The sequence below is a fragment of the Amphimedon queenslandica genome, unplaced genomic scaffold (genome assembly GCF_000090795.2).
Source record: "Amphimedon queenslandica unplaced genomic scaffold, v1.1 AMPQUscaffold_13391, whole genome shotgun sequence".
Taxonomy (NCBI): domain Eukaryota; kingdom Metazoa; phylum Porifera; class Demospongiae; order Haplosclerida; family Niphatidae; genus Amphimedon; species Amphimedon queenslandica.
In genome coordinates, this window is record NW_003546373.1 from 64,003 (window position 1) to 73,172 (window position 9,170).

At 32.4% G+C, this 9,170-nt stretch overlaps 1 protein-coding gene and 2 long non-coding RNA genes across 3 annotated transcripts in view; all 3 read left to right on the forward strand.

The window, feature by feature from the left end:
* The window catches only part of LOC109582305 (uncharacterized), a 14,943-nt gene that overhangs the window by 3,456 nt on the left and 2,317 nt on the right, over positions 1–9,170 (forward strand). The window lies entirely within an intron of this gene.
* LOC109582311 (uncharacterized) lies at positions 1,334–8,588 on the forward strand. The gene is made up of 3 exons (XR_002185023.1): positions 1,334–1,415; positions 8,031–8,084; positions 8,399–8,588. It is a non-coding gene; the product is annotated as an uncharacterized LOC109582311 (long non-coding RNA).
* Positions 7,155–7,780, forward strand: LOC109582309 (uncharacterized). The gene is made up of 2 exons (XR_002185021.1): positions 7,155–7,327; positions 7,446–7,780. It is a non-coding gene; the product is annotated as an uncharacterized LOC109582309 (long non-coding RNA).

The window sequence follows — 9,170 nt, forward strand, 5'->3', positions numbered from 1 at the left end:
GAAGAGTACTAGAAGTAGGATGAATGTGTCACAAAGCAAAACCAAAATGAACAATTTTTAAGTAAATTTCAATTGGACATTTTAAAAATTAGCAAAATTTTGGATAAAAAGCAAAGGCTATAGCCCATGATTTTTTCCAAAAAATGGCTCCAAAATCACCCTCAATTTTAATTATATTTTCTGATACGTATTGATGTCCTTTTGCTACATAGCAAGTTTAACCTGATTCCAACTTCAGATTTTCAAGTTATGGCCACTTTTAAAAAAGGAGCCAAAATCTGAAAAATGCCTAAGGCTATAGCCCATGATTTTTTCGAAAAAATGGCTCCGAAATCACCCCCAATTTTTATTACATTTTCTGATACGTATTGATGTCCTTTTGCTACATAGCAAGTTTGAGCTGATTCCAACTTTAGATTTTCAAGTTATGGCCATTTTTAAAAAGTAGCCAAAATCTAAAAATGCCCAAGGCTATAGCCCATAATTTTTTCCAAAAAATGGCTTCGAAATCACCCCTAATTTTTTATTACATTTTCTGATGCATATTGATGTCCTTTTGCTACATAGCAAGTTTGAGCTGATTCCAACTTCAAATTTTTAAGTTATGACCATTTTTAAAAAGTAGCAAAAATCTAAAAATGCCCAAGGCTATAGCCCATAATTTTTTCCAAAAAATGGCTTCGAAATCACCCCTAATTTTTTATTACATTTTCTGATGCATATTGATGTCCTTTTGCTACATAACAAGTTTGAGCTGATTCCAACTTCAAATTTTCAAGTTATGACCATTTTTAAAAAGTAGCCAAAATCTGAAAAATGCCTAAGGCTATAGCCCATGATTTTTTCAAAAATTAAATATGATTCCAAAATCACTCCCAATTCTTAATACATTTTGTGATACATATTGCTGTCCTTATCATGCTATGTCAAAAGTTTGTTAATTCCGACATCAATTTTTCAAGTTATGAGCATTTTATGAGAATACATAAACTACATGTACATGCACATACTTCTTAACTTTGGCCATCCATCCCTAGGTTAACTATGGGTTGGGTTAACTATGAGGTTAACTATGATGGCCTGGCATCTAAAAAATTATAAAAATAATAATAATGTACATGTACATGTACTATACTTCATTTGTTCTCAGTTTCAGTGGCTACTGTTGCTATATTCCTCATTGTAAACAAAGACATATAGCTTTACTTCCTAATACTAAGTAGACTACCCAATCATTAATATTTAATTAATGTTAAAAACTTAAATCATCACGCCCACCAATTTAACTGAATAATTATAAAGAAATTAGATCTGCTATGCTGTGCCAATGGTCCTAGACTCGACTGGAGAAAGAGGAGGATCCAGCTGTAAAGAATATCTGAGAATCAAGACAGTGCAGCCAGACCGTGATTATGGTAAATATGAGTGTTTGTTTTTTAGCAACTTTTAAAATTTATAAAAATATCTGAATTATCAAAAAATTCATAAAATAGAAAATTTATAAATTTCTTGAAATTTTTGCAAAATTCTGTCAAAGACTATAGTAGATCATGTTTTTTCGTCCAATTTTTGACAACCCATGGCTCTGCATGAGCACTATATGTCAAACTTATCCTGTGGGTAACCCTGTGTATCATTAAGATATAATTATGTTGAATAAAAATAACGAGCATCACTTACCGGTAATTGTACTCTATACAACATGCCAGTACATGTACTCTCATACCTACTTAATCTATTAGAATGTTTTATGCTTGTCAAGAACTAGGAGTACAATAATAATGGTGTATAATGTTAACTATAATAATATCATAGGCGTCGCTCGGTCGCTGCCTAAGGGGCAGATAGGGCAGTTGCCCCACCAATAATAATTATTTTAAAGATGCTGTAGCCATTTTTATTAAAATTAGTTATTGAGTTATAAACTTAAGTTAATTTATTTAATAACCAGGAAAGACTCAATCACTGCTTACTTCTTCACACACATGCCAACAACTAACTGATAATGTAAAAATACAGTGCAATTTATTGCTGGAAATGAACACCATATGAATTTTTTCGGTGTCAATGATCACTATTATTAATTAATTAATTAATTAATTAAAAAATTGACCACACCCATCATGAATATTAATTAGATACGGCAAAATTTTTTGCGCACAAAGTACACAAAAAACACTCCCTCTTGTCTCAGCCCCACTTGAATATTCATTATGTTTGTATTTAAATTATGTAAGATGTTGCTACAAGTACCATGTATATGTTTTTGCTTCAGTTTGTACCACTATATTGTAATCATTGTGTTGCAATCTATTAAGAAGGAAGGAAGGCAATAAAGAGCTTGAATTGGAAAAAAATACAAAATTTGAACTGATTGTAATTTGTAATAATCTATTGTAAATTTATTCACATTTCATGACTAATAGGAACAACTGCTTAACTTACCCTAGCAGGTCCAGTAAGGCAAGCATCATATGTTACAAGTAAGGACAGACCAATTATGATGTGGTTTGAACTGCATGTACTGTATACATGTGTTCATTTATGTCATGCATTTCTAAGTGTGTTTGCATGATACTATATAGAAGGAAATTTTGGAGGGAGTTAAATTTGGCAAATTGCTAAATTTTGGTGATTGGAATATTTTAATTTGGCGAATTTGTGCCATAGAGCATGCGCATAATGGCTCAAAATGGCGGGTTTTTATTTTGGCGAATGGCTATCAAAATGCCAAATTAGCCAAATTTAACTACCTTCAAAATTTGATTCATACATTTAGACTATGCACTAATTTTTCCTCATGGAACAAATGAGTCTAAATTTTTTTATTTATTCGTACACAATTTTATGATGTTAAATGTTTCTGGTATAATAGTAGATCTAGTTGTTTTTGCAAATTCTTGGAATTATCCTGAATAAACAACACTCCCATAGTTTATAGTTCATGCACTCTCTGGTTTAAGTGGCTTCCCCTTTTCTATCGTTCATGCACTCCCTCTTGTGTATATAGTAGGGCTGGGCGATAGTATCGATAGTTGCACTATTGTGATAGTGTACAGCTATCATGATAGTGACTATCAAGATAGTTATCACGTGTGCATAGAGGATGCAAATGACACTTGACAGCTGTAATCATCTTCTAATTTGATAGCAACTTCCACTTGAGAGTGGTATGACTTGCTAGCACAGCTTGCTTCAAGGTTTTTCCCTGTCCCTGCTACATTAGCAGCATATGAAGTGGGACAGTGTTTCTCGTTAAAAATTTGGATTAAATAAATTTAAATTAACTAGTATATTATACATGTATAATGTGATTATACAAATTAATAGATGCATTAGTTAAGTACAATGACTATACATCTTTAAATAAATCATTGTATTTCCACATATAAACCCTATGGCTGAACTATCGTGATATGTTCACTATCGTGATATTAGAGTTACAAAATATTGTGACAGTGATATTACTACTGTCGCCCAGGCCTAGTATATAGGCAATAAATCTACATCAAAAATACAATAATTAAAAGCTTTCAGTCATACATGTGTATTTTATATAATATATGAAATGAAACTAGGGCAAACACCATTGATATGAGCCTTTAGATATGATTGAATGCATAATACAACATTGTGTTCATTACCCATACACACTTTGCAATTTTAGTTTCACCAAGAGTTGTTTTACATGTAATAAGATATATTTTAGCAGATATACTTGTGTGCACATTTCTGTTGTTATGATAAACTCTACATGTACTTGCTTTTGCAGATTCTTAGAATTTATTGTTTACTCAAAGAACCACAGCAAGGGTCACTCTCATAGTTTACCTTTTGCAGGTACTTTCCCAAAGCACCAATACAATTATAATGCATACAGATCTAGTTGTTCCTTTCATAATACAATATACAATATGCACTGTTGTCATAATTCAGACTCTCGGCTTTTTTCTGTAAAAAAAACTATAATTATCTATATATATGTTATTGAGTCATGTTTGATTGACTTTTGTTTTAAACAAGGTGCAGGATCTATTTACCAGTAGTCAGGCAGAGCCTGTGCATGATTTTATTGCTATCAAATATCAATACATTATGTAACTGTTATTGATCTGTAAGGCATCATCCATTCACATTCATGATGCATATAGCTAGCTCATGATGTATACGTTACATAAATTCTTGTTAATAAAAATTCTTATGTATATACTTGTTAATTCCAACAGCACTATGTAATTACCATAAAACAACTAGTCCTTTGGTTTATAGTATCTGTTGCTATTCTTACGAAAAAATTTGATACAAGATTCTTGTGCATGTTTATACTATTCATTTTACTCATTTCTTATGAATTTGTAAAATTGACCAAATTTAGTCAAAAAAACCTGTATTAACTACTAACTCTAGCAAAACAGCACATTCAGCAGACATTTCTCATTAATGATTATGATAGCTCAGTTGCATGTGCAAGCCAGTATACTATATATTGTATAGCGCAAAATTTTTAAGGGCTGTAAATTTTGCAAATTTGCCTAAAAATCTACTTTGTTGATTTAATTTTTACGAATTTATACTGTCTGCCATCTTGTGCCCTAATAAGTTGATTTTCACAAATCTTCAAAAAATCACAAAATCTACAAAATTTGCAGCCATTAAAAATTTTGTGCTAGTGAGCCGATTTGACAAAACCAAGTTATCTGTGGGGAATTATTAATTAGAGATAAGGCTTCCCAAAGTTGTGACAGTGGTACCTTATCAAAACCGAGATATTATTGAAAATGTAGTGTATGAAGAATTTCCTTTTATTTGATACCAATCCTTAGCTTCCTTAGCTTCCCATGTAACATTATGTACAAGTACATTATCTTGGTACAAAAGTATAACTGTATAGGTAAATCATAAACTTTGATGAACTGTAAGTATTGCTAATTCATTCAGTCTTACTGTGTCACAACTCACAAGGCTTTCATAATTCATAAAAATTCCTAAAAATTGTCATTATACTTGTAGTATGAATAGTGAGATTAAATTTTTCTGGAGCAATGTAATGTAATGAAAGTTGTATGATAATATTCATTATTGAAATTTGTGTGGGTGAGTTTAGGAATTTGGCTTGTTATGAATCAACAATGAATTTCATTATGCAACAGATATTCTATAAAAGCTGCCACTTTGTGCTATATTTTTACACAGTCTTACCCTTTGGACCGTTGCTAATAATTTGGTGGTGCTGCTTCCTATGAAGATGTTCTCCGTTTTTCTCCTTTGCTGTTTTCTTTTCGTTGCTTCAAGTGATGGTGCTGTAACTGAAAAAAAAAGAGATGTAGCTGCTGTTACTGACTGGCTGCACAAAATCAGCAAGAGGCATAGCTCTCAACTGGAAGTACGTCAAGACACCACTGCTTGTGCAAACCAGCTTCAAAGCAACCTTCCCTCCTTCTGCAACTTCACAGAACTTTCAGGTGGTCTCTCAGATCTTCCTACTTCATCCTTCACTGATGCTCAGCTCACTACTCTCAACAATGCTTACTCTCGATTGTGTGTCTCAGCTTGCATTGATCCAATTGACACCTACTACAATTGTATAGTGACGAATGATGATACCTTAAGGGATTATCTCGTTACCTTGATTCGTCAAGGTGTCTGTGGACAGGAGAGTGGAGACTATTGTGAGGTGAGGTACTTAAGGGAATATCGAGGAGATTACTCAAGTATACAACGTCTGGTAGATACCTGTACATTTACCTCTGGTGGAATATCCTGCAGTTCTGCTTCCTCCACTTGTCTTTCTTATGTTAATATATTCAATGATAGGATGGGTTGCTGTACTGAGCCATATCTTGGATCTGGTGTCAACTCATGCAGTGGTGCTAGTGTGGAGGATGCTTGTACTGGAGTATCCAGTGCTACTGGACTAGTAGCTCCTGTCTTTGTGATGATACTCAGTTTGGTTGGAGTTTTGGTCCTCTGATTTTTTTTGCCACTTGTGTGAACATTTATTATTTAACTAGATTTTTGAACATTATAACTTTAGTCTTATAGTTAGTTTTATGTAGCATAGATATAGGCTGTTCAATTTTTTTGAAAAAGAAATCAGTTTAAATTGTTGAATAATAGGGGATTTTTGACTTTTGGGTGAACTTTATATTCATCATAAATGAATGGATAAAACCATAAGTATAAAGTATAACTATAGATCATTAGATATGTTACAACACACTGCAGGAGGGTGGGAACAGTGCTACAGAGCAACAGTGATTCATTGCAACATTACACCAATGGTGGTGTAACAATGTGCCAATGCTACAGGCATAGGCAACAAGCACCTGTGCACTATTGCAATAGTTCAACAACACTGCACTAATGTTGGCTGTATGTGTCTTGTAGTTTAATCCAACACTTGTAATGTTGCAATTTTATTATTGTGCGATTAGCATACCTAAATATCTACACATTATGATGGTCAGGGACCAATGGGACAGGCATAAACATGTAACTACAAGTAGTAGTGTAGTAGATATGATGATATCAATTACAGTTCACATAAATAATACAGTGCATACACCAAGAACAGGGCAAATCTCACTTATTAAAAAAGTAGACCTCTGACACTTAATTAAGGCTGGTTTACAATATGACGTTAGGCCAACGTACAGTCAATTTTTAATCAAAAGTGTGGGCAATTTGACCTTTTGACGCATGCTTTCTGCTAGAATAGAACCAGATTCTATTCCAGCATCTACATAACATTAGGACTTGCGTAATATTGCAAGCCAGCCTTAACATGTATGTGTACATGTGTAATGCATGTATTAAGTAGAACTTTATGTTTAGAACAATGCATTGCTTGTGACCATTCTTAGAATACACACATAATACTTTAGATTGTGGGGTTTCCTACAGGATTTTGGCATAGTCTTCATGCAGCTTGTTGTCAGTCAAGCTGCTTAAAAATTGAGCCAATGCCCACAGGGTTGATAAAAATTATAAAGAGAAATATTATATGTTTTCTGATACATATACATGTCCTATGCTAAGTATCAACTTTAAGCTGATTCCAATCAAATTTGGATTTTTTATGAATTTTCAAAGTTGCTCGAAATGCCATGTACTATATTGTATAGTTTAGCTCACTTAGCATGCTTTGTGCATAGATAATAGAGACTACGTATACGGGATAGGAAACGGGATCACGTGATCCATTACATTGTGTATAATCGGACCGTACAGTCCTTGTCCGCCGCCATGTTGGCCTACAATCAGTCAGTTTTTGTCTATTCTACAAAATCTGAGGGATTATAGGGACATTTTTACGTTGCATCATGTGGTAAGTATTGTATTTCATCACTTGCTGTTGTAAAATAAGCTTTCTATTGCGTTGACTATACAATAGCTTCGCTATAAACAAAAATTTCTACTCATTTTTGCCTTGTCTCCCTCTGTAGGACCCAAGTTCATTTGACTTACTTCAAAATTGACACTGTTACAACCTAAATGGTTCTGGCCGTTGCTTAAGCTATGTAATCAGATCCATACAAGCTTTATTCTCCTCCTTTTGAGACAAAATCACTCGCAACCTCATACATTTTTGTCTCCCTCTCCTGCTTCAAAGAAGGGCTTGTTTGAAATAAAGATTTTACTTTTGTTTAAAGATAATATTGATTTATTGCTTCAATGATAGCTGTTGCTATTATTTGCTTCTATTTTTTAATTATGGCTATTTTTGTTTCTAATTGTGCAGCACTTTACAGTATCAACCATGTTAAATTTTTAATAACTATTTATAACTATTACAATAATAAGACGCGGAGTGTTTCCCTGTTTCCTATCCCGTATACGTAGTCTCTATTATCTATGCTTTGTGGGAAACCCTGGTCAATGTAACCTTGGATTGAAATGGATTTATGCTTTTGCTGAATAATTATTTTCAACTACATGTACATATGGTTTATGACTAATCAATTCATACATGCATTAGCTATTAGTTTTAATACCTTAGATTTTAACTGTCTGTTTCATTTATTTTGTAGCTATTTCAATTATTTTGATAAATCATGGAAAGTATCCTTTTTTGGCTACCATTGGTAAGACCTATTAAAGCATGCATGTACAGGTACATACCATATAAAAAGGTATATTCTCCAGCAAAAATATTTCACAAAAATCAACGTTCAATTTATTTGCAAAAATATTTCATGTTTTTTTACTGACTATAAAAAACAAGTTTCATAGTTAAGAATTTTGAAAGTATTTTAAAATTGTGAAATTAGCAAAATTGAAACCCCAGAAAGTCTACTTCATATGCATGTGGTATAATTGTTTTTTGTATTTGTGTTTTCATTCTCATTGTATATCTTATTTAAAATTTAAAGTTAAATCTATTATTTTTTAAATTTAGGCTTCTTTTAGTGAACAAAGCTAAGACTCATTCAGAATTTTATTGATTTGGCAGCTAATGAGAGAAGCTGATATCTTATATTGATAATTTAAGCTCAGTAAGCAATTATGATTGATGGTTATCATTTCTAAGTGCATTGTGTTTAACTATTGTATGTGTATCAAATACGATTCATAAATTACAATTTTTTGTCAACTCTGATTGTATTGTCTGATTTATTTTAAACTATAACTGCCATATTGAGAGTACATCTATACCATTAGCTAATCATGTGTATCCAGCACTAAAAGAAAATATTATATTTGTAGTTATATCTGTCAAAGTTGCCTTCACAGTAATACAGTCAGTCAGCACTGCCTCTATGCTCCACCTCTGTTAACTATGCCTCAATTATGCTATGTTGTTTTTTAAATTTATTGTTTTATGATTTAGAAAAGATTTCATTAATTTTAGTTTATGCTTAGCTTTGGGGAACAACAATAATGCTCTTTTAACTTGATACATAGATCTACATGCATGTATGGTTATTATTTATATGCTTACAAAAATGTTAACAATGAGAAATTTTATTTTTCTGATACATATACATGTTCTTATGCTATGTATCAACTTTGAGTTGATTCCAATCAAATTTAGATTTTTATGAATTTAAAGAGTTACTCAAAAATTGGGCCAATGACCAAAGGCTATTATAGCCTGGCCAGATTTTGGCAAAATGGCCATGTTTAGATTCTATTTGATCCTTTGGTTTATAGTATCTGTTGCCATTCTT